Here is a 27568-nt window from a genome sequence, read left to right as displayed (position 1 = left end):
AAGTAATAATGAGGCTTACCAAATGAAGAAGAAAAACGGAGTGTACTGTCATTCGGAAAACTATGGATAGGATCTCAGATTAGGGAAAAGTCATTTATTGCTTATTGGGGCCTGAAGTTTCTTTTGTCATATTTGATTCTCCGAGCAGAAGTTCCGGTTTTCCTCCCGTCTTTCAATATGCTATACATATTATCCAAATGCAATACCCCCAGTCTTCGAGGGCACAGTAATAAAGAAGTTCCGCAGGCCTACAGCCAGACACTGTACAGGAAGATTATTCATATTGAAAGTCTCCTGATTAGCTTGCACATACTTTCGCTGCTATCTATATTGCCAAGTCGTGCCTAGATGATGGCTATGTAAGTATGCGAGGGCAGCAGTGGAGTCCTGGTTAGACATAATACAGCCATGGTTGCCCTCCTCTGGTTGGTATTAGAAAAGTATGCAAATATAATCCTAAGGGCAAGTGATATTTATTATTTTGTAAAAGGTTATATCATAGTGCTTTGAAATTAATGTGTTTAATATTGATTTCAAATTTTGTTTATCGATATATTAATTAATTTATTTATATATAACGCAACCTATCATGAAAATTCTCAAAAAATGAATAATTACATTTAAATTTTAAATATTTAATTGTAGTTGTCATGAAAAAAAATATTATAAAAACAAATTTTAAAAAGAAAAAATAATAATAGGTTTGTCCGGAGCCCAATACAGGTAAAGAAGAGCAAAGAAATTGCAAAAGAAATTCTACTAAGCGAGGATTATATTGAATTATCATATTTAAAATTTAACTTCAAAACCGTTGTCAAATAGAAGATGGAAAAGCCGTATAGAAGCGATAAAGCCTCTTAAAATCAGCATCCATATAATTTATTGAAAACTATCTTGGAAATAACTGAAGAACAACAACTAAAGATATCGAATCAAGATATCGCAAGCTAATAGTCTTGTTTTAAAAATGACGTCGTATAAATTTCTTTGTTCAATTATTATATTGCATGATATTTTAACTAAAATTAATGTCGTCAGTAAAATGATGCAAAACCCTTCATTTAATATACGAACAGCTAATGTGTTGAACAGATCACAAAAGAATTAACAAATTATAGGACAGCTCAAAATTTTGAAAGTGTTCTTAATTCCGCAAAGATTTCAGATATTTTGGATGTAGAACCAGTTTTTCCAGATATTCGAAAAAGGAATAAAGAAAAGAATGTTTGGTTATGAAGCGAATGATGAACCTCTAACTAGTGCAAAAGATAATTTTAAAATATACTTCTTTTTTTTTGCGCTATTAGATAGTACAATATCATCTCTAATTGAAATTTAAGTTATTAAAGGAGAATAACGAAATATTTAAAATCATACATAATGTCAAAGCATCGAAATAATGGAAGGAGGAAGATATCTTTAACCATTGCAAAGATTTCCACTTGAAATTAAGCAAAGATAAAAATCCAAATGATCCCGATATTGATGGAAACGTCCTTTTCGAGAAACTGAAAACCTGACAATGTTTCATAAAAAAAAGACATATCCCTTCACGATTTGTTGAACTTCATATTTGAGAACAATTTGCATGATACATTTCCGAATATTTCAGTTGATTTAAGAATTTATCTAACACTACCAGTATCAGTGGCTTCAAGAGAAAGACTTTTCTCGAAACTCAAAATAATTAAAAAAATATTTACGATCAACCATAACCCAAAAACCATTAACAGATTTGTCAATAATATCTATAGAAACCAATATTATGGATAGTTTAGACTTGTATGAATTAATTAAGAATTTTTTGGCATTAAAGCACGAAGGGTACACATTTTGTGATTTTATAAAATACATGATATCATTCGTGATATCTTTCTAAACATACCACAAGCTGTGGGTAACGTGCTGTCAATAATTCATTTTAAAAATTAACTTTTGCTGTTTTCAATCGCATATTTCATCAACAGTTAAAAGTGGCGTCCATTACATTTTTTTCCGTTGCGATATCTTCATTCCAACTGCATTGACGCGATCAGTATACTGCATATAACCAAGATAACTGTGTGTTTATTTGATATTATTATTCACCTACTGAAGGTATGATTTTTATCTAAAGAGAACTATATCAAAGTATACAGTTTCCTAGTTAACATAATGGCATACTGACCCTGACGCAAGCTTATTTTATATTAAAAGTATAAATTACAAAACATAGAGAGAGAGAAAGAATAAAAAAACTCACTCTGCATGGATTTCTTCATCATTTGAAAAGAAGTTCAACATCATCAAGGATTTTAACGTTACAGTATTTTGTAACAGATGTTTGAGCACTTTTACACCAATGTAAAATGGATATTTTGTATCAATAAACTTTACTATTCTCAGGTTATTAATAAATATACTGTGCATACTCTTATGTAAACTTGTTACTAATGGATTGCCTAGATTTTCAAATAAATTCCACATTTGTGAGATGACTACTTTTTTTACATTTCGCTCTTTTAGTGACATGGATATGTCTTTTACAACCTGTATATATTCTTTATCGATATAATTACTCCGCTGACACTCAATAGCTATATTTTTCAGTGTTGGCCCATATCTGAAAAGAGATAATCATACCAGAAACATAATTATATCAGAAAATTGGAGGTTCAAGTAATAATAATTAAATTAAAGATGTCAAAAAAATACACCTTCACGCGCAAATTAATTTGCTTACACTTGGATAAAGGATTAAACAATAATACATTTTCTTGGTATCTTTAATTTAATTATACCCAATTAAAAATTGTCAACATTAATAATTAAACCAAATAATAATAATAAAACATCGGCCGACTTAGGTGGCAGACTGAATAACGTATCCGCGTTTTAGCTAAGAGATGTGGGTTCAAATCCCACTGTGTGTAGCATCGATATTGATGAAAGTCTTTAGGCGGTGGAAGAATTTCATTATCGTGCTTGTTGGGAACCTGAGGTGTCTCCAAAAAGTTCCACATTTTGTCACTAGAGGAGATGACCTGGATATTATACTCACAGTACTAAATGTGCGGTATATCTATAATCATTCTTGAATGGGATTCGCATTAAAGGTAGCTTTTAATGCGAATTAGAAAGCGATTGTGGGATGATGCAACCGGTAGAGGTAGTTCATGGAGAAATGGACACCTCTCACCGCCTCATGTAATAGCTTACGTTATTTCATATCGATTATACTGAATTCTTCAGAGGATCTTTACAAGTACATTTCGTCGAAATTAGTTGAACGATACGACTTGTAGAGACGTCTGTGTAGGAGGCAGAATAGAAAAAAAAGAAGTTTTTTAAGGGAGGGACGGGTGTTAATATTCAGATAGTTCTGTTTTATTCATTAATTTATTATTTGGATTTTTCAAGGAGGATTGGTTGGTTGCTTGGTTTATAATTTATTGGAGGAAGAACAGCAAGGTCATACTGCGCCATAGCATTACACCAATACACAAGATCAAATGTTACAGCAATAATACCTAAACATTCAACGAAAATTGTGAACAGTATGCATGTACAAAAACTAAGCCAAAGGAATGCAATGCATACATATAAATAAAATTCGTAAAGAATATGTATGCATAAAAACTACATATAAATAAAATTACAGCAATGTTACACCAATACACAAGGTCAAAGGCTACAGCAGTTCACAAATAGTCAAAAATAAGGTAGTAAATAATATGGAAGGAAGTACAAATATTAAGTTAAGCAATGCAATATCTACATATAAATAAAATTACAGTCAAATGTGTTTGTACAAATTAATTCTTTCTTTTAATTACTGTGTATAGTTGTATGCTCCAGAAGATGACCTTGACATAAAGGTCGAAACGTCGAATGTAGATTTTAGTTATATTAAACTAAAGTTTTTATTCAAACACGGTAGTTGTCTCCATAATTTTCAAAAATGCGTACAAATTAATTCTTTCTATAAAGTTAAAAACATCATTCAATCTGACTCTGAAAGCATCTGCCTGACTTGGCTAGATTGGTAAAAATTTCATTCCTCGCTCGTGTTGTATTTTTCACACATGGCAGTCATTTGACCTCACTAAATAAAAAATGTGTACAATGATTGTAACCTACTGAGAACCTAGCAAGAACAACTTTCTCTTTTCGTTTTCTACTTTGACTAGACGAATGCTTATTTTCAGGCTTAATGTCATATAATTTGTTTGTCAATATTTCCTGCCATTGATCAATTACCTTTGATGTTATAAACTGTCTGTAGTCAGTATATGGTAATGTCAAACAGTACGTAGAGAAAGTATAAGCTAATCGAGCAGCTGCAGCTGCAGCTGCAGTTTCACTCTCATTTTCCTTAATTCCAATGTGGCTGGGAATCCAGCACATCAAAATTAAGGGTTTTCATTTGCAACGGGTGTGACACCTCACACAGCACTGGATCTGGATGATACATAGGAGAAGAGATATCCTGTAAAGAGCTCAATCAGTTTATATAAATTACAAACTTAACTTTTGGATGCGGTTTTCTTTTATATGCACAGGTGCAAGCTAAATGGCATGCAACTGTGCTGTATAATTACTGCAGTCAGCTGGGATCTGACTGAAAATAGTAATGTCAGGAAAATCAGCAGTGCAGCCAACACAAGTATTGTTTCTTGAGACACTAGTATATACAGATGGACAATAAATCAAAGTGGGCTGCACTGTGTGCATTAAACAATTGCAGGTAGACAGATGATGAAGTCTGAGACTTCTGTAGTAGAAAAAGTGAAAGGTTGCAGGATAGAGGGAAACCTGCCATGAATGGATGTTGTTCCATCCGTGGCAGGGTTGGTGACCGTACGGTCACCGTTTTTACGTTCCAAGATTTTTTCTTAAGGACAAAGTTTATGTATCATCTTTGCCAAAAAACTTGATTGATCTGAAGGACCGCATATGCAGAGCTTTCGAAACGATTGGTTGTCAGATGTTAATTTCTGTGTGGCAAGAAGTCACGTATCGTTTTCATGTGTGCTATGTGACAGGTGATAAGCACATTGAACTTTTATAAATCAGCTACAAAAATTGTTTCAGTTACTATTTCAACTAAAGAAAGTTTCGTATAGTTGGTTTCAATAGTATTTGTTCAATAAATGTTTCTAATCTCTCAAGAACTCCAACCAAACCACCACACCGGCGACACTACGTGGCCATTCCGGAAATTAAATTGTTACACCTCGTATATTCCTCCCTGATTCTTATGCCGTACATGTACATGATTTTTTTTTAATTATTTCATTCCCACCAATGTAAAGTTGAAATCAAATAGCTCATTTAGTACCATGGGAAGATTAAAGGTCAAGATAACGAGGAAACCCTGTCGAGAGACCAAATATGGTTGCTTCTTTCAAGCTATTCAGCATTAATTAATACGCAAGTTAGTTCTAGTATATTGTGCGAAATTCATCTACTACTTAAAAACATTCACAAGCATCCATGCCCAGTGTAAGATTCAAACCTGATAGAACACACTGTAGGTTCTTTGTATACTATGGAAAAGAAATGATATCTAGTCAGCAAATCAGGAGAGGAACTCAACAAGCTAGCCTTAATCGAGCCTTGCAAAAACGGGGTGGGCTGTCACATTGTGGCATGTCCATATGTGCCATTGCTGCTCAACTGGAGCATCCAAAATCAACGGTTGGAGATGGTATCAACAAACGGAGACGTTCTGGCATCACTAGTGCCGGGAAAACACCCATCGTGTCGCCGAAAATGACTGACAGGGAGACAGCAGGGTGTTAAAACGGGTGGTACGCATAAACTGCTACCATTGGCAGAAACCATCAGTGATGAGTTCCAGAGCGCCAGTATCATCATGGTGAGCACTAATACTGAACGAAAAGAACTCCGTGGTTGTGTGTGTGTGTGTCTGCGTGCGTGGGTGTGTGTGTGTGTGTGTGTGTGTGTGTGTGTGTGTGTGTGTGTGTGTGTGTGTGTGTGTGTGTGTGTGTGTGTGTGTGTGTGTGTGTGTGTGTGTGTGTGTGTGTGTGTGTGTGTGTGTGTGTGTGTGTGTGTGTGTGAATTTCTCAATCATAGATTTCGTAGCTTCCCAACACAGCAAAAAAAAACAATAAATAATAACCAACTGGTGTCATCCTCAGTAAGCTTATATATAAGCTTCGAGGATGAAAGCAGAGAAATTAGTTCTCATCCATGATGTATCATATGTAACCCAATGCATGTAATGTACGTATCACATGTAAACCAATGTATGTATTATATGTAAACAAATGTACGTAATGGCAACATCAAAGGTGAGAGTTTGTCCTTATTAGAAGGTAACAAGTTGTAAATTTGGTTGATAGGTTTGTAAGTAGTGGCAAAATTGTATTTCTTCATAATTTTAGAAAGACGTTCGGAGATGCCTTTAACGTAAGGTATGGGAATCCCATGGACTTCTTCCTGTTTGGTTTGATGTGGCGAGAAGTGACTGATGATTTTTCGAGTTGTTTTAGGATTATATTCATTTAGGATGGCTGTATGTTTGATTACTTCTAATTCCTGGTATGTATCACATCGTCGTTTTATGCCAGAGTACATCGTGTCCATTGGAAGTGGTATGGAAAGCAAGACAATGTCATACATAGAAAACAAGAGTTATACAAGAAAATTTAAAGAAACTGCTAATATGCTAAAAAACCCAACCCAATGCAATAAAAATCAAGGTTTAATTCTCCATCAAGTGTGGTCAACTAAAATAAAATATCTACCTCAATCTGAGCTCGGACTGTATGAACTAGAACAAGAACACGTGACATCGTCCAGTATTGTTCAAGATCAATAACGTTATGTATCTGCATTCTGTTATTTGAGTTTTATGAATAGCCAGACGGTTATGATTTGTATTTATTAATTCTCTTGTTTAAATTTTAAGTTATACTATTTACCCACTGAAGATGTAAATCCTACGATTTACGGAACTTGTCGGGAACTATTATTTCAGTATTTTATATAACTGAATAATATAAAAATGTGGTGTAATCACTGAAATATATCTTTTAAACTGTAAAATGTTTTCTTGCTATATGTAAATACAACAGTAGTTTTAATCTGTTACGATGAAAAACGATATTAATTCTATTTCAGCAGGCTAAGTAAACCCAGAGTATTTTATTCATTTGAAGAATGGAGGAAAAAAATCGTGCATTTAAAAGTGTACAGCCAGTGCTGAGCTATAAGGGGTTCGCCCGAGCCCTTTGTTAAATTTTTCTCAAATTTGAGAGCCCCTTGGTTTTGTTTAATTTTTTTATTTTTTCAAAAAAACAACAACAATGTTTTGATATATATTAAGCGACAAACTCATACGGTAACCTAATAAAGTGATTTTATTAAACAAAACATTATAATTACTGTTACTACCATTTTACAAATAAGAATTCACTTTTGGTAATCGCATATAAATAAATATGATTATAAAATGGAAGATAAATGGAAGAAGAGGACAGGAAGACGGAGAAAATCTTGGCTGGCAGACATAAGACAGTGGACTGGCATGAACTCTGAGAGACTGCTCAGAGTGGCTGAGAATCGCTCAAAATTTGCCAAGGTGGTCGCCGTCCTCCGATAGGAGATGGCACTCAAAGAAGATATAACTAAATAGGACTATAAAATAATGCTCTAAACATGAAATATAAAATATTCATCTATATTGATTGTAGATGCAATTTCATGCTCTATAGATATTATTGCTAGACCAGTGAGTTGTTCCTGCGCCATCGTAGAGCAAGTGAAGTTTTTGTAAGTTTTAATTTCGAGAAACTCCTTTCTGAACTTGCTACCGATACTGGAAATGTCGAAAAAATTGTCAAAGCAATAAACGCATTTGGAACACTATATTCTAAATTATTTTTGCATATGTATGACAGGACATCTAATGAGGAAGTATTTTCTGGAATTCGCCTTCCTAATTATTTGTAATTCACTACATAAATCTGTTCCGTCAATATCTCTAGAATGATCGTGGTAAATAATTTTCCAATATCAAACATTGTTAAGCAGTTCTGCTGAAGTAATTTTTTGAAATTCATATATATTTAAAAGAAAACCAACCTTTTCGTTAATTGTAGACGTGTGCTTGAATTTTTCATCAATATATGCAATTGCGGTATCAATAATTGAAAAATAAAAATCTAACTTAAATTTCTGTTTAAAATCTGTTATGAATTCATCCTCTGCTTCATATACAAATTGTTTCTTTTTTTTTCCTCTAAGTCTTAACTGTTTATTGTTCAAAATTAGGCGTTACACCTAAGACCTCGGCGAATTTTATAACATCTGTTAACATCTTTTGAAATTCATCCTCATTTCGGATTTTCATTAAGAAATTCTTTGTATCATTAACACAATTTAAGACACCATTTATATCAAGGCTTGTATTCTGAAGTTGTCTACTTGTAAAATTTATTTCAAAAAGTATATTATACCACATTACTAAGGATGCGATAAATTTGAAATTCCTTAAAGTTTTAAGAAGACTACTTGCTTCTAATTGCATGATATTTCCACTTAATCCACATAAACTATCATCTTGAGATATTTCTTTTAGTGAATCCCTGCTAATGCAATTCTATGAAAATTCCCACGGCATTCTTATACTGATTTAGAATAAACTGAACTGAATTAACAAGACGATTCTGAGAGAAAATGAATGACTTATCCCTACTTTGCAGACCTCAGAGAGCTTGAAAAAACAGGGCTTAATCTAAAACTTTATCTTTACATATTATACCTCATAGCAACCTACGATCAACATACTCAACCTTCGGTGAGTGTATTTGATTTGATGGTTCACTATGGCAATCTGCTGAACAAATAGGCCTACAACATGGAATCCTATCAAACTCTGTCAGTTCCCTTCTAGCAACTATTTCATCCGGACAGAGTTGCACTGACTTGGGAGCATCACATTCCTCCAATTTATACTGGGTAAAAACACGTGACTCTTTTCATGGCACCATGTAACGTGCCCATGAGGGTGTCCGTTTGACTTCTTTCAATATATATATGTAACGTGCCCATGAGGGTGTCCGTTTGACTTCTTTCAATATATATATATATATATATATATATATATATATATATATATATATATATATATATAATATATATATATATATATATATGCTTCTTTAACAAAAGGAGCTTCTACTATACAATGTAATCTTCCATATGTTATTACTATAGTGAAATAAGAAATTCTGGGGAATTATTCTTTATATTAAAACACAAAGTAAACTTAAAATGAAATTTCAGACAGCCAAAATATCTGCTTAAAGTAAATTCCTGTTACTAGGAATTCGTGGTTATCTAATTCTGTATTCTAGATCTCATGATATGTTTCTCAGTCTTTTGTTTGTGTTATTGTGTTAACCAAAAGTCGCAAAGCAAATAAATTAGTAGATTCTCGATTTGAAGACTAATTATAGCCTTCAACGAGCCAACATTGTAGCCTACAAACTATGGTGAGAAAGATTAATATAGTTTACAGATATTCAAACCTACTTACGTCTTGAAGAAAACAAGATCCTTATTTAGATCGTCGATTGTGCTCACTCCTTTCAGTTCTAAAAGAGTACCTTCATGAAAGCATGGGATGTTACAAATATCGTGCCACCTAACACACACTTTTCTAACACTATCTAAATCATCCATTTTCAATAGCTTGAAGATTTGCACCAGAACTTCAGCAGGTAAGAGTGTCCATATTCCTTCATCAATGCTACAATTAAATATTTTAAAGCAGAAATTACATATAAAGAAAGTAGTTTGCTGGTTAACTAATTTACAACTATTTATTACAAACTGCGGCATTGTATTATAATTTGTGTAAAGAAGATGTGCGTGCGTGCGTGCGTGTGTGTGTGTGTGTGTGTGTGTGCATCATCTTTTGATGGAGAAGAACATTATTGTATACATTTTTACCATTAGCACACTAAATCTACATAACTGTAATTTCATAATTTCATTCCATATTAAATATTACATATTTATTAATTTGATTATTAAAACAATTAGATCATAACAATAAACAATGGGTATTTTCTTCATGACAGCACCTCTCGTCTAGAGGTGACATGAACGTGAACGCGCATATTACGATGACAACGACTCTACGTTAGGCGGAGTTAATCAAAAACATTTGTCAATTCTTTACTGATTGTTCGACATAAAAGTATGTCAGATCGCAGCATACGAGTCAATGTGAAACGGAATCCGTTTCATATTGTGAATGATCTTCTCAACCTACAGCTGTAGTGGATACCAGATATCCGTCATTAATAATGGATACTTCCAACCCAGCAAGTATCCATCATTAATAAACAAACAATAACTAACCAGTGTCATAAACGTTAGTAATAATAAACAATGAGTAACCAGTGTCATCCTCAGATAAGCTTAATGAAAAAGCTTCGAGGATGCAAGCTGAGAAATTACATCTCGATAGGAAGATAGGAAATGGTTTACTTGCAAATTTTACTTGTTTTATAAATTTTAATTGTTTACTTGCGCCCACCTGCATAAATAACAATCCATCATATATAATGACGCATTTGTAAATACTTCTATTTGAGGTATCCTCAAATTAGTGGCTTATGACTCATTATTCCTTTAGTTCATATACAAATGCGAATAGAGTGTTGTCGTGCTTTCAACATCTAATCGCCATAATACTGTCATCGCATTCATATTGTCATATGTAAATCGATCGCACATCCTGCCAATATTAATCTACAGTCCACAGCTTTTCCATCTAGCTTACAGACAGCAGATTAACCACCTCGAGCAGTCCCTCATTCTGTGTGCAGGAAATTACTGGACACGGCTGCAATTTCCACACTCCACCCTACCCCATCCTGACCACGGCTGCGCCTACTCCCCCTCTGCCTTTCGCCCGCTAGTAGGTGCGCATCCAGTAATCCATACCTAAACCAACAGCTTAACAAATTGTCTTTAGGTATGCCACACATCGATTCCCAATGTACGGTCCATAGCAAGATGAATCGCCATTGTGCTACTTCATGTCCTACAAGTTCTACGCAGGTAGCCACGATTTCCTTGATTAAGAACACCTTCATAAAGAAGATGTTATCTAGTTATTTCGTATGGGTACTCCCCACTTCCTCTCCGTCCCTTAGGGCGGATTGAATCCTCCTAATGAGGGATTGAGTGTGTTTTTATGTCTGTAAAAATGTGTGTGTTAACGGAGCCGGTTTCCCTGTTCTGAGGGACGAAAAACCAGACTTTCCAGGTGTAAAATACCCTCTACCTCCGTATGAGACCGGCTATACCCACCGCCGGTGAAAAGAGACCCTCTAAAAATTCCTCACGTCATGGACGGGAATCGAACCCGGTCTTTTTGACTTTGGGCTTAGTCTATACCGACTGAGCTACGGACGCTCATAATGAAGAACACCGCTCACCTACTTCGAAAACACAAACGGTATCGCAACACGGATAAAATTCATATCTAGTCATGAAGCAGCGCCAGTTTTACACATCTGTTGATATTTATAGGGAAAATGGTTTGCATTTCGATTGTGACGTCATAATGATGGGCGCATTATAAAATTAGTTTTCACTGCGACAATAACTTTAAATATATTCCGTATGTGACATCAATATTCAAAGATTTCAATTTGATAAATATTGAACGTCTTCAGTATCCAATATGAATATTGGATATTGAATATATTAAAGACTGATTATATTAAATATAATCATATTCATGAATTCACTATTCATGAATATGATTATATTTGATATATTCAAAATCAACTGTAATGAATTAGAACTTCTCATCTGTAATTGTGTATATCCATCGACCCAACTGGTGATTTTCAGATAATTGGTTAACCGATGTTTTCTTTTATATGGAGATCTCACGACTTCAAATTTAGATATAATATTGCAATATAGCGACGTTTCTACAGAAAGAATATTATTAGAACCTTAGCAGAATTTTTCACCCTGGGCGAATTCTTGTTATTATAACTGAAGCGTATAAAAAAATGCATGTAACGATTTTATTCGGAAAATAATCATTTTTATTCCTCTCTGTGATGTACGCTTTTTCCTACACTATTCCACCACGCCTGTGTTTCGGACACGTTTAATAAGGTCACGTAATTAACAATCAATTAATTGTTGGATATTTTAATATCATCGCAGCTTCGTCAATGGATGCGAAAGTTTCATGTCCAGAAAATGCGAGCAGAATACATTCTCTCTCTCTCTCATTTCCTTATTACAGAAAAACCATATTTTTGTTAACATTAGTAGATCACAGTAATATAAATAATGATATATATTTATTATGACATTTGATATGATGTAAAGTATTGAAGTGGTGTGTGCGTGTGTGTGTGTGTGTGTGCGTATGCAACACGACATCAATCAAATCACTAACTGGTTAACCAAAAACAGCATATATATAAACCCTGGAAAAACAAAGCTAATGATATTCAAAAACCCCCAAACCCTGCCCATAGAAACTAAATATCTCACTATCAAACATTCATCCTCCTATACACAAAGTGCAGAACCTAAAATCACAACCATCACACAGGTGAAAACAACACGCTACCTTGGACTTCACTTCGATGCAGATCAAAGTTGGAATAGCCATACAAACTACCTACATACAAAGCTTAGGATAATAGCAAGCAAACTATACAGATTAAAAGACACTGCCCCAACCCACATAAAAATACTAATCTATAAAGCATTATGTGAAAACATTTTAAGATATGCAATCACATCATACGCATTTTGCGCAGACTACAGACTTAACAGGCTACAATGGTTGCAAGATAAAATGATAAAACTGATATTCTGGGAACAACCCACTCTTATGCAGGAAGCATGGACAAAACACAAAATATTTAAGGTGAAACACTTATGCCACTACACAGTCATGTTAAAACACTACTACAGCCCAACATATAGAGTAACCAGAACAACATATCAAATAACAAGACCACAGTCAACAAACTACATGACATATAAGTACAACAATCACTACGGCAAAGCCACCCGAAACTTCTGCGTACCTGACATGATAAACAAACTCCGTTCGACAACAGAAACCTAGGAACATAGAGAGAGCTGAAACAGGCACTATATAAATATTATAGCGAGAATGAAAATTAGAGCAATTCCTGTTTCTCTCTCCCCCACCACACATACAAACCACGACAACCCCCCTCTCAATAAACTACCACGAAGAAACAAACACACCATGTCTAAATCCAACCCTATTTGCACAAAAAAAAAAAAAGTTAAACTGTAATAGCAGTCAAAGTCTTTCAAACACGTACCAACAAACAGTAAAATCAACACCTGGCTTGTGACCACTATAGGAACACAACCATGAAACTACCACCCTCTGTCATCTATTATCTTCCTCAGATAAGCTCTGCTAAGCTTCGAGGAAGAAAATTACTAACTTGCAAGTATCTGTTATACACACTTCTAACGCGTTATAAATATTATATACATATAATTACTACAGCAACTATGTATGCAATTCATCTGAGACAAAAAAAAAAAAAAAAAAAAAAAATTCTGTATAATCCTTATTGTAAATACTGTAAATATTATTATTGTATGTAACTTATACTGAGACATAATAAAATATAGAAAAAAAAAATATTATTATTAGTAGTAGTAGTAGTAGTAGTAGTATTATTATAGTAAACAGCTATAAACAGCAGACCCAGGTGAGCCCACTTTAAATGCATTACTTGAAAATAGATTACAAAACCTAAAAGACTGTTTAATCGATTTAGTTGGAGAACTATTTAAAAAACATACCGCACAAAATTACATAAAAATTCAACCAATATGAGGAATTTATTAAATTTAATAATAACTCGGTAGAAAGTGTATTACAGACTGTTAGAGAAATTAAAAACTGCGTTAAAGAGCTAACTGAAAGACAGCATAATTTAATTAAAGAGACAACGGACCTACGGCAAGAACTAAACTCTTTAAAGCAACAGTACGAACTCTCAAACCAACAACAGCACAAAAATGATCTCCTCATAAATGGTCTCCCAGAAATAGCTACGGAACATCTAAGAGACACAGTAATAAAACTAAGCCAAAAAATTGGCTCTCCCATTGAATCAAGAGACATCCAGTCAGTGCATCGGTTACCACAAAAAAGGAAAAGAGAAAATAATACCCGTCCTTCTCCCGTCGTAGTGCGACTCACCAACAGCCCAACAAAAACTACACTTATAAAAGCTAGCAGGATTAAAAAACCAGTAGTCAAGGATCTGAAAGGAGACCACGACAATCCCCCAATACACTTGTCCGAATACCTAAATCCATATTATCAGAAAATATTCTACCAAGCAAGGAAAGTAAAAACAGAAAATAATTACCAGTTTATATGGATAAGAGCCAGCAAAATATTCCTTAGATAGACACAAGACGCAAAACCAATCGAAATACAATCCGTAGACGACCTCAACAGGCTGTCACATTGAAAGGAATATTGACAACTCGTAAAGAAGGAACAGCACACCAACCAACATGAATACAGACCATCAAGCAGACGTAATCATCCCGGAACATGATAATTGCCACATTCTGAAATCAATAACAGATTCTAAACAAGTAACAATCCCCAAAAAATGACTATCTATTCTCCACATCAACATCAGAAGCATTCAAAAATATTGGCTGACCCTGCAAGCTTATCTGAAGGAAGATAAAGACGAAATAGACATTTTAATACTGACTGAAGTATCTACGACAAACGAAGAGGCATCCTCCTACCAAATGCCACACTTCCAACAACACAAACACTGCAGGCAAACAAAACGTGGTGGTGGTATAATAATATTTACCAAACATAAACTAGAAGTAACAGAAATAAACTATAAATTAGAATACGCAGAAAACATATGCATCGAAATTAAAAACATCAAACAAGAAAACTCCCTTATATTAAACGCAATATACATACCACCCGACTTAAGCACCACAAAATTCCTGCAAGAACTAAACAGATGGCTTTCAGCCACGGAAGTAGGCACCTCAGAATACTTGATAATAATAGGAGACATTAATATAAACATTAGGAACATAAATAACAACACAGAACAATACCTAAACTTATTATCGGCATATAACATAACCCCATCCATACAGTCGTATACACGAGAAGAGATAGTCGGAAACACAACAACGTCATCCAGCATCGATCATATAAATATAAGGGCCCCTCCAAACAGCAACACAGCAGCCGTCATAACATGCAAACTGGCAGACCATTATTTCACAGCATTGCAGGTACACACTGAACCAGAACCCATAAAAATTACTGAGACTTCAAAACAGTATCATAACATTCTAAACGAAACAATAGTAAACGATGAAATCAGAAAAACAGACTGGATGCAGATAGCATCTTTAGACTCTGCTGAAGCTGTATATAATAATCTTAAACTTGCATTTAACAAAATATATAACAAAGCATTAACAAAAATAAAAATACGCCACCAAACGAAACAAAATCCATGGATAGCAGACAACATACTAACAGACATACAAAGAAAAGATGCCCTGTGGAAACAACTTCAGAAGTCGCCGAACAATATCGCTGTAAAAGCTGAATACAAAAGAAAACGGAATCTCCTAACAACAGAGATTAGAACGGCAAAAAGAAACTATTACAGCAACAAATTAACAACAGCTCAGAATGACATAAAGGAAACCTGGCACCTGATTAATGAAATGCTGGAAAATATACACAGAACCACTGCCACATAAACAATAAAACACAGCTTTGCTTGCGACCCCAAATCCCTTAAACAGTTGGCAAACAACTTTAATCAGCACTTCGTGAACTCTGTCCAAAAGCTACAAGAAACAACCTCTCCTCACACATACGAACATTCTCCACTAGGTCCACGAGCAACCCAGTCGATGTGGTTCCCCACAGTAACAAAAGAAGAACTATCACTGGCAATTCAACAAATTAATCCTAACAAAGTACCGGGGATAGACGGAATCAGACCAAAGGACATCAAGAAACACTCAACCGACCTACTTCCAGTTATACAAAAACTGTTAAATAAAATCTTCGAAACGGGACACATACTTAAAACACTGAAGACTGCATTAATCACACCCATACACAAGCAGGGAAAAAGAAACATTATAAGTAATTACAGACCCATCGCCACACTGTCTGTAATGAACCAAATCATGGGGCGCATTGCACATCAGAAACTCTCCACATACGTTGAAAAATTTCAAATCATACCCAAAACACAATATGGCTTTCAAAAAAATAAAGGAACAGCAACACTCCTGGAACATTTCACAGACCTAATAAACGCTGCATTGGATAAAAACAGAATAACATTAGTGGTATTCATTGAACTAACAAAAGCATTTGACACAATAACACACAAAACCTTGTTAACGAAACTAACCCATATCGAAATTGGAGGTCGTCTACTCCAGTGGTTTAAAGCATACACGAAAAACAGAAAGCACATCACACGTATAGGATCAGCATACAGCAAAGAGGTACATGTAACCTGTGGAGTACCGCATGGAGCTGTCCTATCTCCCATTCTATTTAACATATACACACACGACATAAGCCAACTCCCCCTAAAAAGTAAAATCTTCCAGCATGCAGACGACACTGCCATAGTATCCATTCACAACAATGCAAATATCACTTACACAAATATGCAACACGACATCAATCAAATCACAAAGTGGTTAACCGAAAATGGCATATATATAAACCCTGGAAAAACAAAGCTAATGGTATTCAAAAACCCCCAAACCCTGCCCATAGAAACTAAATATCTCACTATCCAGCATTCATCCTCCTATACACAAAGCGCAGAACCTAAAATCACAACCATCACACAGGTGAAAATAACATGCTATCTCGGACTTCACTTCGATGTTGATCAAAGTTGGAATAGCCATACAAACTACCTACATACAAAGCTTAGGATAATAGCAAGCAAACTATACAGGTTAAAAGATATTGCCCCAACCCACATAAAAATACTAATCTATAAAGCATTATGTGAAAACATTTTAAGATATGCAATCACATCATATGCATTCTGCGCAGACTACAGACTTAACAGGCTACAATAGTTGCAAGATAAAATGGTAAAACTGATATTCTGGGAACAACCCAATCTTATGTAGGAAGCATGGACAAAACACAAAATATTTAAGGTGAAACACTTATGCCACTACACAGTCATGTTAAAACACTACTACAGCCCAACATATAGAGTAACCAGAACAACATATCAAATAACAAGATCACAGTCAACAAACTACATAACATATAAGTACAAGAATCACATGGCAAAGCCACCCGAAACTTCTACGTACCTGACATGATAAACAAACTGCCGTTCGACAACAGAAACCTAGGAACATACAGAGAGCTGAAACAGGCGCTATATAAATATTATAGCTAGAATGAAAATTAGAGCAATTCCTGTTTCTCTCCCCCACACACACACGCACACACACAAACCTATGAAAAACCCCCTCTCAAAAACTATCACTACAAGAACACAAAGAAACAAACACACCATGTCTAAATCCAACCCTATTTGCACAAAAAAAAAGAAGTTAAACTGTAATAGCAGTCGAAGTCTACCAAGCACGTACCAACAAACAGTAAAATCAACACCTGGCTTGTGACCACTAGAGGAACATAACCATGAAACCACCACCATCTATCATCTATTATCTTCCTCAGATAAGCTCTGCTAAGCTTCGAGAAAGAAAATTATTAAGTTGCAAGTATCTGTTATTCACAATTGTAATGCGTTATAAATATTATATATATATATATATATATATATATAATTATTACAGCAACTACGTATGCAATTTATCTGAGACATTAAAAAAAATTATAATAATAAATAAATAAATTATTATTATTATTATTATTATTATTATTATTATTATTATTATTATTATTATTATGTATATTCTATATTCAAAAATTCTGTATAATCTTTATTGTAAATATTAGAAGAACATGTGTTGTAAATACATAATATAGAGGCAAAAAGTATTTTTTTTTAATTTTTAATTGAAATCCAATGTAGAAAATGTAGCACTTTGTGCTGAATTCTCTAAAATTATAAGTGCAATGTCACTCAAGATGTTTATTGTATGTGTAAATATTTTAGCAGATCAATAAAAATATTATCATATCAAAAAAAAATTATTATTATTATTATTATTATTATTATTATATGTACGCATGTAATTTTTAGAATTTTTAAACTTTGTAATTTCTATAATTTTATAATCTAATTATTATATGTATGCAAGACATAATAAAGTGTTCAAAAAAATTATCGGAATGTTGTCGGAAAAAAAAAATATTATTATTATTATTATCATAATTGATACACAGTCAAAACAAAACATCATATAAACAAATATTTGACTGGTGATAAAGAATTCAGATTCTACCCAAGAATCTAAGAATAGTCCGTTAGGTAGCGTCGTAAAATATGGACTGTTCCAAGTAATACTGTTTTTTTTTTTTTTTTTTGTAGGTCATATGGGGTCACTTCGTTTATGCTTAATTACTGTAAATAGTTGGTTAGCTTCTTTGAAGTTGAACCGAGTGCACTGATAACTATTGGGATGACTTAGGTGTGTTTAAGCCACAGTCGGCCAAATTCGATTGCCAGATCTCGATATTTAGTCATTTTTTCCAGTTCTTTGTTGGTAATGTTGTTATCACTGGGTACTGCGATATCAATAATCCAAACCTGTCGATGTTTGATAATTCTGATGTCAGGTCTATTGTGTTCCAAATGCCGACCAGTTTGTATTCTAAAGTCCCAGAGAATTTTTGCTGTTTCGTTTTCCAATACTGTCTCGATTTTATGCTGCCACCAGTTATCAGAAGTAGGAAAGGCATATTTTTTGCATACATGCCAATGAATTCTTTTTGTCACTTGATCATGGCGGTATTTATAGTCAGTTTGAGCTATTTTGCTGCAGTCACTGATTAGATGTTCTACAGTCTCATCTTTCCGATCACATAATCTGCATTTGCTGTTATTATTGATGTTCAAATTTTTTTCCTTTAATTGCATTAGTCGGTAATGCCTGTTCTTGAGCTGCTAGAATAAATCCTTCTGTTTATTTTTTAATGTATCCGTATTGTATCCATTGCCACGTCTTGCTCACATCAATTTTGTCTTCATATCTCGAAGAAATTGGCCATGCAAGGGTTTAATTTTCCAGCGCACATATCGGTTATTTTGTTGTTCCTTTTTGTAATCGGATTTGTTTCCTGTTGCTTTTAGAAGACCCTCTTGTATAATTGCTTGAAGCATCGGCTCAGAGCTATTGTCGATGTAACTTCTTAAAATAATTTCTTCTTTTTCCACAGTCTGGCTCATTTGCAGCAGACCCCGTCCATCTATTCTCCTCGGTAGGTACAACCGGTCAACATCACTTCGTGGATGTAATGCATGATGCATAGTCATTAGTTTTCTAGTTTTTTTTTTTAGTTTTCCAGTTTGTCCAGGTCTTCTTTTGTCCAATCTGTTATGCCAGCTGTGTATCGGATCACTGGTATCGCCCAAGAAATCATTACTCTAATTGTGTTTAATCCATTTATTTTTGTTTTCAGAATATTTCTAACTCTTTTGATGTATTCTGATGCTGCCTGTTGTTTAACTTTCGAGTGGAGAATATCATTGGCTTCTAATATTCCTAGCTATTTATATTGTTCGTCAGCTGAAATTGCTTTTATATATTTCTCTTGATCAAAACTAAAATTGCTAGTGTCATTAATTTTTCCTCATTTAACAGATAAAATTGCGCATTTATCTAAACCAAATTCCATTTTGATGTCCTGACTAAAAATACGAACTGTGTTCAATAAAGAGTCTATTTGCTGAGCCGATTTTCCGTATAACTTCAAGTCATCCATATACAACAGATGGAAAATTTTAATATTACATTTAGGAATTTCATATCCAAGTTTTGTTTTCTTCAGAATCACAGACAAAGGTATCATAGAAATGTTGAAGAGCAATGGTGACAAGGAATCACCTTGAAAAATTCCACGTTTAATGCTGATATCTCCAAATCGTTCATTATTCACTAATAAAGTTGTTTTCCATGATTTCATAGCAGCAGTTTCTCATCACCAAGGGATGAGACTAGTGCCAGGTGGAAAGGACACTGAAATTATATTATGGGATACTATTAATGAAGCAGGAATGTTCATATTAAAAGGTCACAAAGGAATTATTACTGCTTGTTATTTCATGAAGAATAAGAATATTCTTATTTCCAGTTCTGTGGATACTTTTCTCAAATTTTGGGATCTGGATACCCAACATTGTTTTAAGACTCTTGTTGGACATAGAAATGAGGTATGGGACTTCATTATGCTGAAGGATGACACAAGATTAATAACCTCTAATGATATCAGTTCCCTTTGCATTTGGAAAGTGGACTTTCTTGATGGAGAAGAAGAAATGTCTCCTGTAAAAAAGCTAAATATTCAGAAACAATATGAGGAGGAAAGTAGTGAAGATGAACATGATGAGAGTGATCTATTGTGCATTAAAGTAGGTGAAATATATAGACAGAATAGCAATAAAATTGCTGACGGACTCTTCAGAAACAATACTTGGATGCCATGCATCATATTGGGTGTTAGGACTATATACCATTCTCTCTCAAGATGAATGCCAGAAGAAATTGCAAAAGAAAATGAAGAAAGAAAAGAAATTATCTGGGATCACTGACCAGAAGGATGATGAAGGAGGAAGATCAATTGATTTAAGTCATGAATTTAAGAAGTTAAAGCCTATTTTTGCTTCTGAAAAAATAAGATCTTTTGATGTTCTGGTAAAAAAAGGAACTGCAAAGGTAGCAGTCTGGCTGAATAACAACAGTATTGAACTATATAGCATAAATCTTTCTGAATTTGAAAGTTCGGGTTCATTATTAGGAAGCATGCAAATGGCTGGTCATCGTACTGATGTTCATACTCTTGCTTTTAGTTCTGATAATATAGCTATTTTGTCTGTTAGTGCAGAAAGTGCAAAAATATGGAATATGGCTAGTCAGAGTTGTGTATGTACCATAAAGTGTGGGTATGCTTTATGTTCAACTTTTGCACCAGGTGACAGATTTTGCATCAGTGGCACTAAAGAAGGGAAGCTGGAGATATTTTGTCTTTCAACGGGAAAACTTATAGAAACAGTTTATGCTCATTCAACATCTGTTTGGTCTCTTGACATGTCTCCTGATAAGCAACATTTGGCAACTGGAGGTGAGGATTGCAATATAAAATTCTGGGTATTTGATTTGGTGAAAAATTCTGATGAAGAAAGCCTTAGACTAAGTGTCGTGCATAGCCATACTTTGAAGATGTCAGGAGGTGTACTTGTAGTAAAATATAGTCCAAATCAAAGATATCTTGCAGTGGTATTACTGGATAGTGCTGTGAAGATATTCTTCTCTGATACTCTGAAGCATTGTGTTACACTGTATGGACATAAATTTCTGCTTGGATATATCATCAGACAGTACACTTCTTATTACAGGATCTGCTGACAGAGATAACAAAATATGGACTTTTGATTTTGGAGAATGTCGTAAATACATATTTGCTCATGATGATAGTGTCATGTGTGTTAAGTTTCTGCCAAATACCGATATGTTCTTCAGTGGAGGAAATGATCGAAAAATAAAGCAATGGGATGCAGATAACTTTCAAAAAATTGTTACACTGGATGGTCACCATGCAGAGGTATGGGCAATGCCTATCCGTTCTGATGGGCGATATGTAGTAACAGCATCTCATGATAAGTCCCTTCGTCTCTGGTTAAAAACAGAAAAATTAGTTATCCTACAAGAAGAGCAAGAAATGGAATTTGAAGCAGAATATGAAAAAGGTGCTGCAGGAGAAGAACCAGTGATACCTGGAGAAACAAATCAAGAAACAGGGTTAGCAGGAAAGAAAACCATAAAATATGCTGAACAGTTGATGGAAGCCATAGAGGTTTATCATGAGGAAACACTAAAATTGCAGCAGTACAGCAAAAATAAGGATGAAAGTGAAAAATCACCTGCATACACACCACATCCATTAATGATGGTGTACAAGACTACTTGTTCACTTCGTTATATGTTAGAAGCTATAAGAAGGATAAAATATAGTGATCTAGAAGAAACACTGTTGGTTTTACCTTTTAAGTATGTTGTGGATTTACTGAAAATATTAAGCTTATTTCTAGAAAGGAAGTGGAAAATACCACTGAAAGTCAGTGTTCTCTTTTTCTTTTGAGAATTCACTCTGGTCAGATAACAAATACTCATAGTCTGTTGCCTGTTATTGAGAAGATGAAATCACTTATGGTGTCTGGCATTAAAAAACTCAGATATACAGCAGGCTTTAATATGGCTGGGCTACAGTTTCTCAAAGGTAAGTGTGATAGTGAAGGAGTAGACGGAACTTTGAACTTAGATGCTACAAATGCAGTAAAAGCAAAACATAAATTAAGGGAAAAGAAGCAACAACAACAACAAGCAATTTTAAGTCTATCATGATCTTGTAAATTATGATTTAGCTGTATTTCTTTGTAAATCAATTGTACAGTTTCAGATATAAAATTTTATATGATAAAAAAAGAACAATTTTTTGAATTAAAAAAAAAATAATAATAATTATTATTATTATTATTATTGCTTTCACAAACAATATCACACAACTCAAAAAAGACAAACTACCAACGATCAACAAAAAAAAAAAAAAACTACCAACACAAATTCAACAACAAACGATGTATTTTCCACCCGTAACAAAACAGGAATTGAAAGAAGCACTCCTACAACTAAAACCAAAGACCACTCCAGGAATAGACAAAATAAGACTCACATGCCTTATAACACACATTTTGAACAAATAAATCCAATACATTTGAAACTCGTGAACATAATATTCGACACAAGCATTATTCCACAACAACTAAAAACTGCAGTAATTACGTACAAACACGGCAAAAGAAACGATACTCAGAACTACAGACCAATATCTACCCTACCAGTCATCTCAAAAATTCTAGAAAAAAATAACGCACACCAGACTACAGAACTATTTACAGAAGTACAACATCATCTCACAAAACCAATACAGCTTTCAGAAAACAAAAAGCACCATTACTTTATTAGAAGACATCGCCGACACAATAAACAAAGCTCTTGACAAAAACAAGTACACCGTCCTTATACTGCTGGACCTAACCAAAGCATTTGACAAACTTGAACATGACATACTACTCACCAAACTATACTCAATAGGTATAAGAGGAACACTACATACATGGTTCAAGAACTACCTCTCAAACAGAACACAAGTAACGAAAATAGGTACATGTTACAGTCGGGGTATACAATTAAAACACGGTGTACCTCAAGGTGCCATATTATCACCCACTTTATTCAACAAATACATTAACGATGTTCATAACATATCCAACCAACGGCACCAAAACACAGATGTTGATAATACACAACCCAAGAATCATACGCCCCACATCACTATCGATACACTGTCACCCATACCGCTGCATTAACAACAAAAATACCTGCCAATGTTCTGAAATCAACCCTGTAACACATTCAAAATACCTCAGTCTCTATATAGATTCCCACCTTAAATAGACAAAACATCAAAACATATAGAATACCTACACACGAAACTCCGGATCATCGCAGCAAAACTCTTCCAAATTAAAGACATTATTCCATCCAACATAAAAAAAACTCCTATATCACGGTATCTGCGAATCCCTGCTCAGATACGGAATAATAGTCTATGCAAACACATCAAACAGCCAACTAACAAAATTAGAAACATTACATAGGAAAATCGTGTCAACAGTGATCTGGACACCTTACACCCAACAACCAATATCCGACAAGCACATGGCGCTACACAGAATTCTGAGCATTAAAAACCTGAAACACTACATGACATTAACAAGGAATTACTTCAACATCACCTATCGAAACAACAGCGACACATATCGTATAACACGACTTACAAGAACTCTCTACATCCCTACACCCTTCAACAACTCATACGGTTCTTTTGTGAGATCACATCAGATACCCACACAACTCAACAACCTACCAAGAAATTTAAAACACATAGATAACTACAGAACATTAAAAAACGAACTCTGGAAAATATACCAACAAAGTTAATATACCATTAACACTAATATACACACCACAAATCACGAGCATCCAATGCCAACATCCCATACACAAACAGTAGCAACAACATAAATAGTGAAGCCTAAATCCCACTCTCTTCACAAAAGCTAACCCAAGCTTCGAAGTAGGTGGGATTAAACTGCTCACTCATCCATACGTAATCCTCATAATCAAAGGCTGCAAATTATGTTACAGTAACAACAACATAAATAGTGAATGTCTAATCCCACTCTCTTCATAAAAGCTAACCCAAGCTTCAAAGTAGGTGGGATTAAAACGCCTCACTCATCTACACGTAATCCTCATAACCAAAGATTGCAGATTATGCAACAAAACAGTCATCAAGGTGTATAACAAAAATAAAAATACTGATATTAAAAAAAATTGTGTATATGTAAATATGCTGTATAATAATAAACTATGATATTGATATTGAAAAAAAAAATTACGTACATTTATATTTTAAAAAAATCAAATCATTGTACTCTACATTTTGTACTGAACAGAAAATGTAATAGTATTCTTTATTGTATATATGCAAATACTCTGTATGATGATAAATAAAATGTTATTACAGTTTCTAAAAAAAATTATTATTAATATTATTATTATTATTACTAGAAAAGATGAGACATAAGATAATAAACCGAAAGGCTATTTTTACTACCCAAGTGATGATTTACACTTGGGTCCGCCGATAGTTTTTTCGGCATGAAACTCCATGGATTTCGATCCGAGTTACGTACCTGGCTATATACAGTAAAATAAAACGGGATTTATCATCCCCCTTTCTTTAAAGATGAGACATGTTTGAATAGATTTGCCTCTGTGCAGTTGGTATACAAACTGCCTTCAAAGGCATATCACACGTATCGGATCAAACCGAAGTAGAGAGCTACCATAACCTGTGGAGTGCCACAGGGAGCTGTACTCTCCCCAACTCTATCCAACATTTATATGCACAATATTAATCAGCTACCTCTCAAAGGCAAGATCTTTCAATACGCAGATCATACAGCTAAAATATCATATCCCTCCATAATAAAGCAAGTATAGGCCAAAGAAATATACAGCATGACATAAATCTGCTCACAGACTGGCTCAAGAAAAACTCCATACACCTAAACTCAGAAAAGACAAAATTAATGATATTCAAAAATTCACTCACTCGACCAGTTCATAACAAATATATAACCATCCAACATCCTCTCCAACATAAAAAATACACAGAACAGCAAAACTACTACAATCACTCAGGTTGAAACAATACGATACCTCGGAATTTACTTCGATGCAGATATGAACTGGAATAGCCACATAAACCATCTACACAAGAAACTCCGAACAATAACTGACAAACTCTACAGGTAAAAAGACATAGTTCCCACACGCCTAAAAACACTAATATACAAAGCACTATGCCAAAATATACTAAGATACGCTATAACAATATGCTTTCTGCGCACCCTACAAATTAAATAGATTAATGTTGCTACAGTACAAAATGATAAAACTGACCTTTTGCAAACAAAGAGAAAATAACGACCTTATATACATTGCAATGTCAGAACACAAAATATTGACAGCAAAACACTTATGTCACTATGCAGCTTTGCTAAAACATTATTTCGATGCCAACTACAGGACAGTCAGAAATACATACCGTATAACAAGATCTCAAACAACTAATTATATCACATATAAATACAATAATCACTACGGAAAGGCCACACGTAACTTTTACATCCCAGACATGATACACAAATTGCCTGAACAAGAAACACGCACATTAAATACCATACAAACTTAATGAAACACAATATATTAGTTCAAGCTTTCCAGTTCACCGACGCGCCAAGAGATTCCAAATTATCGTGAGGGGTTGGGGGGGTGAATTTCTCGACATACGGCTGTAATGCAAATCGGAACTATCAAACATCAGCCTACTTCCCGACACAGCAAAAGAACTAAATAAATAATAACCAACTGGTGTCATCCTCAGATAAGCTTAATAAATAAGCTTCATGGATGAAAGCTGAGAAATCTCAGCCAAGATCAACGAGAAAAAAAAAATTCTTCTGCAGCTTTTCCCACTTAAGTAGGGTCGCTGTTTGTGGTGAGTCTCCTCCACAACTTCCTGTCTTGGGCTGTAGCCACATCCAAGTTCTTCATCCTCAATTCCTCCTTCACCATCTCCCTCCATCACTTCTTTGGCCGTCGGCGCTTCCTCTTCCCCTGCACATCCATATGCATGACCTTTCTTCCCACATACTCTTCCTCCCTCCTCATCATATGACCAAACCATCTCAACTTTTCCTCCTGTATCTTTGCTTCCAAGTTCGTAACTTTCACAGCTCCCTTTATATAATCATTTCTCAGATGATCCTTTTTGGTCACACCGCACATCCACCTAAGCATTTTCATCTCCGCTACCTCCATCCTACTGATGTTATTTTTACTCAGGGCCACAGTTTCCAAAGCATATGTCATAGCTAGTCTCACTACTGTCCTGTAGATTTTGCCTTTTAGTTTGATTGGCACCCTCTTATCACACAGCACTCCAGCCATCTCTCTCCAATTCCTCCATCCTGCTTGTATCCTGCATCCCACTTCCTTCTCAGCCTCACCACCCTATTTCATTGTTGAACCTAAGTATCTAAAGTCACTGACCTTCCTGATGACATTTCCTTCCAGCTCCAGATCTGTCTCCTGGCTGCTATCCACTTTGCAACACATATACTCGGTCTTACTTCTGCTCAGTCTCATACCTCTCTCTTCCAGTACTTTCCTCCAATTGTCCAGTTCGGCTGCCACTTCTCTTGATTCTGCACACAGTACGATGTCATCTGCATACAACATAGTCCAAGGCGCGTCTTCTCTCACTTCTTCCGTCACCACCTCCATCACAATATTAAACAGGAACGGACTTAATGCTGACCCTTGATGCAAACCAACTGTCACTGGAAAATTTTCTGTCTCTCCTAGTATTTCTCCGGTACCTTCTTCTCCCTCAGACACCTCCAGACTTTTTGCCTTAGTACTCTATCATACGCTTTCTCCAAATCAATAAATACCAGACGTAGCTCCCGTTGCTTCTCTCGAAACTTTTCCATTATCTGTCGTATCCCAAAGATAGCATCTGTCGTGGATCGACCAGACATGAAGCCAAATTGCTCTTTTGCAATCTCCACCTCCTTCCTCATTCTTCCAACCTCAAACCCTCTCTAGGATTTTCATTGTGTGGGAC

At 34.8% G+C, this 27568-nt stretch overlaps 1 pseudogene; it reads left to right on the top strand.

Annotated features, from left to right (window-relative positions):
- The first annotated feature begins 10072 nt into the window (after positions 1-10072).
- On the top strand, positions 10073-22387 carry LOC150105982 (WD repeat-containing protein 3 pseudogene; annotated as a pseudogene).
- The last annotated feature ends 5181 nt before the right edge of the window (positions 22388-27568 follow it).

This window comes from Typopeltis vanoorti, chromosome 6 (assembly GCF_054136105.1).
Source record: "Typopeltis vanoorti isolate ZY-2024b chromosome 6, IOZ_Tvanoo_1.0, whole genome shotgun sequence".
NCBI classification, from domain to species: domain Eukaryota; kingdom Metazoa; phylum Arthropoda; class Arachnida; order Uropygi; family Thelyphonidae; genus Typopeltis; species Typopeltis vanoorti.
This window is presented reverse-complemented; position numbering and strand designations above follow the sequence as displayed.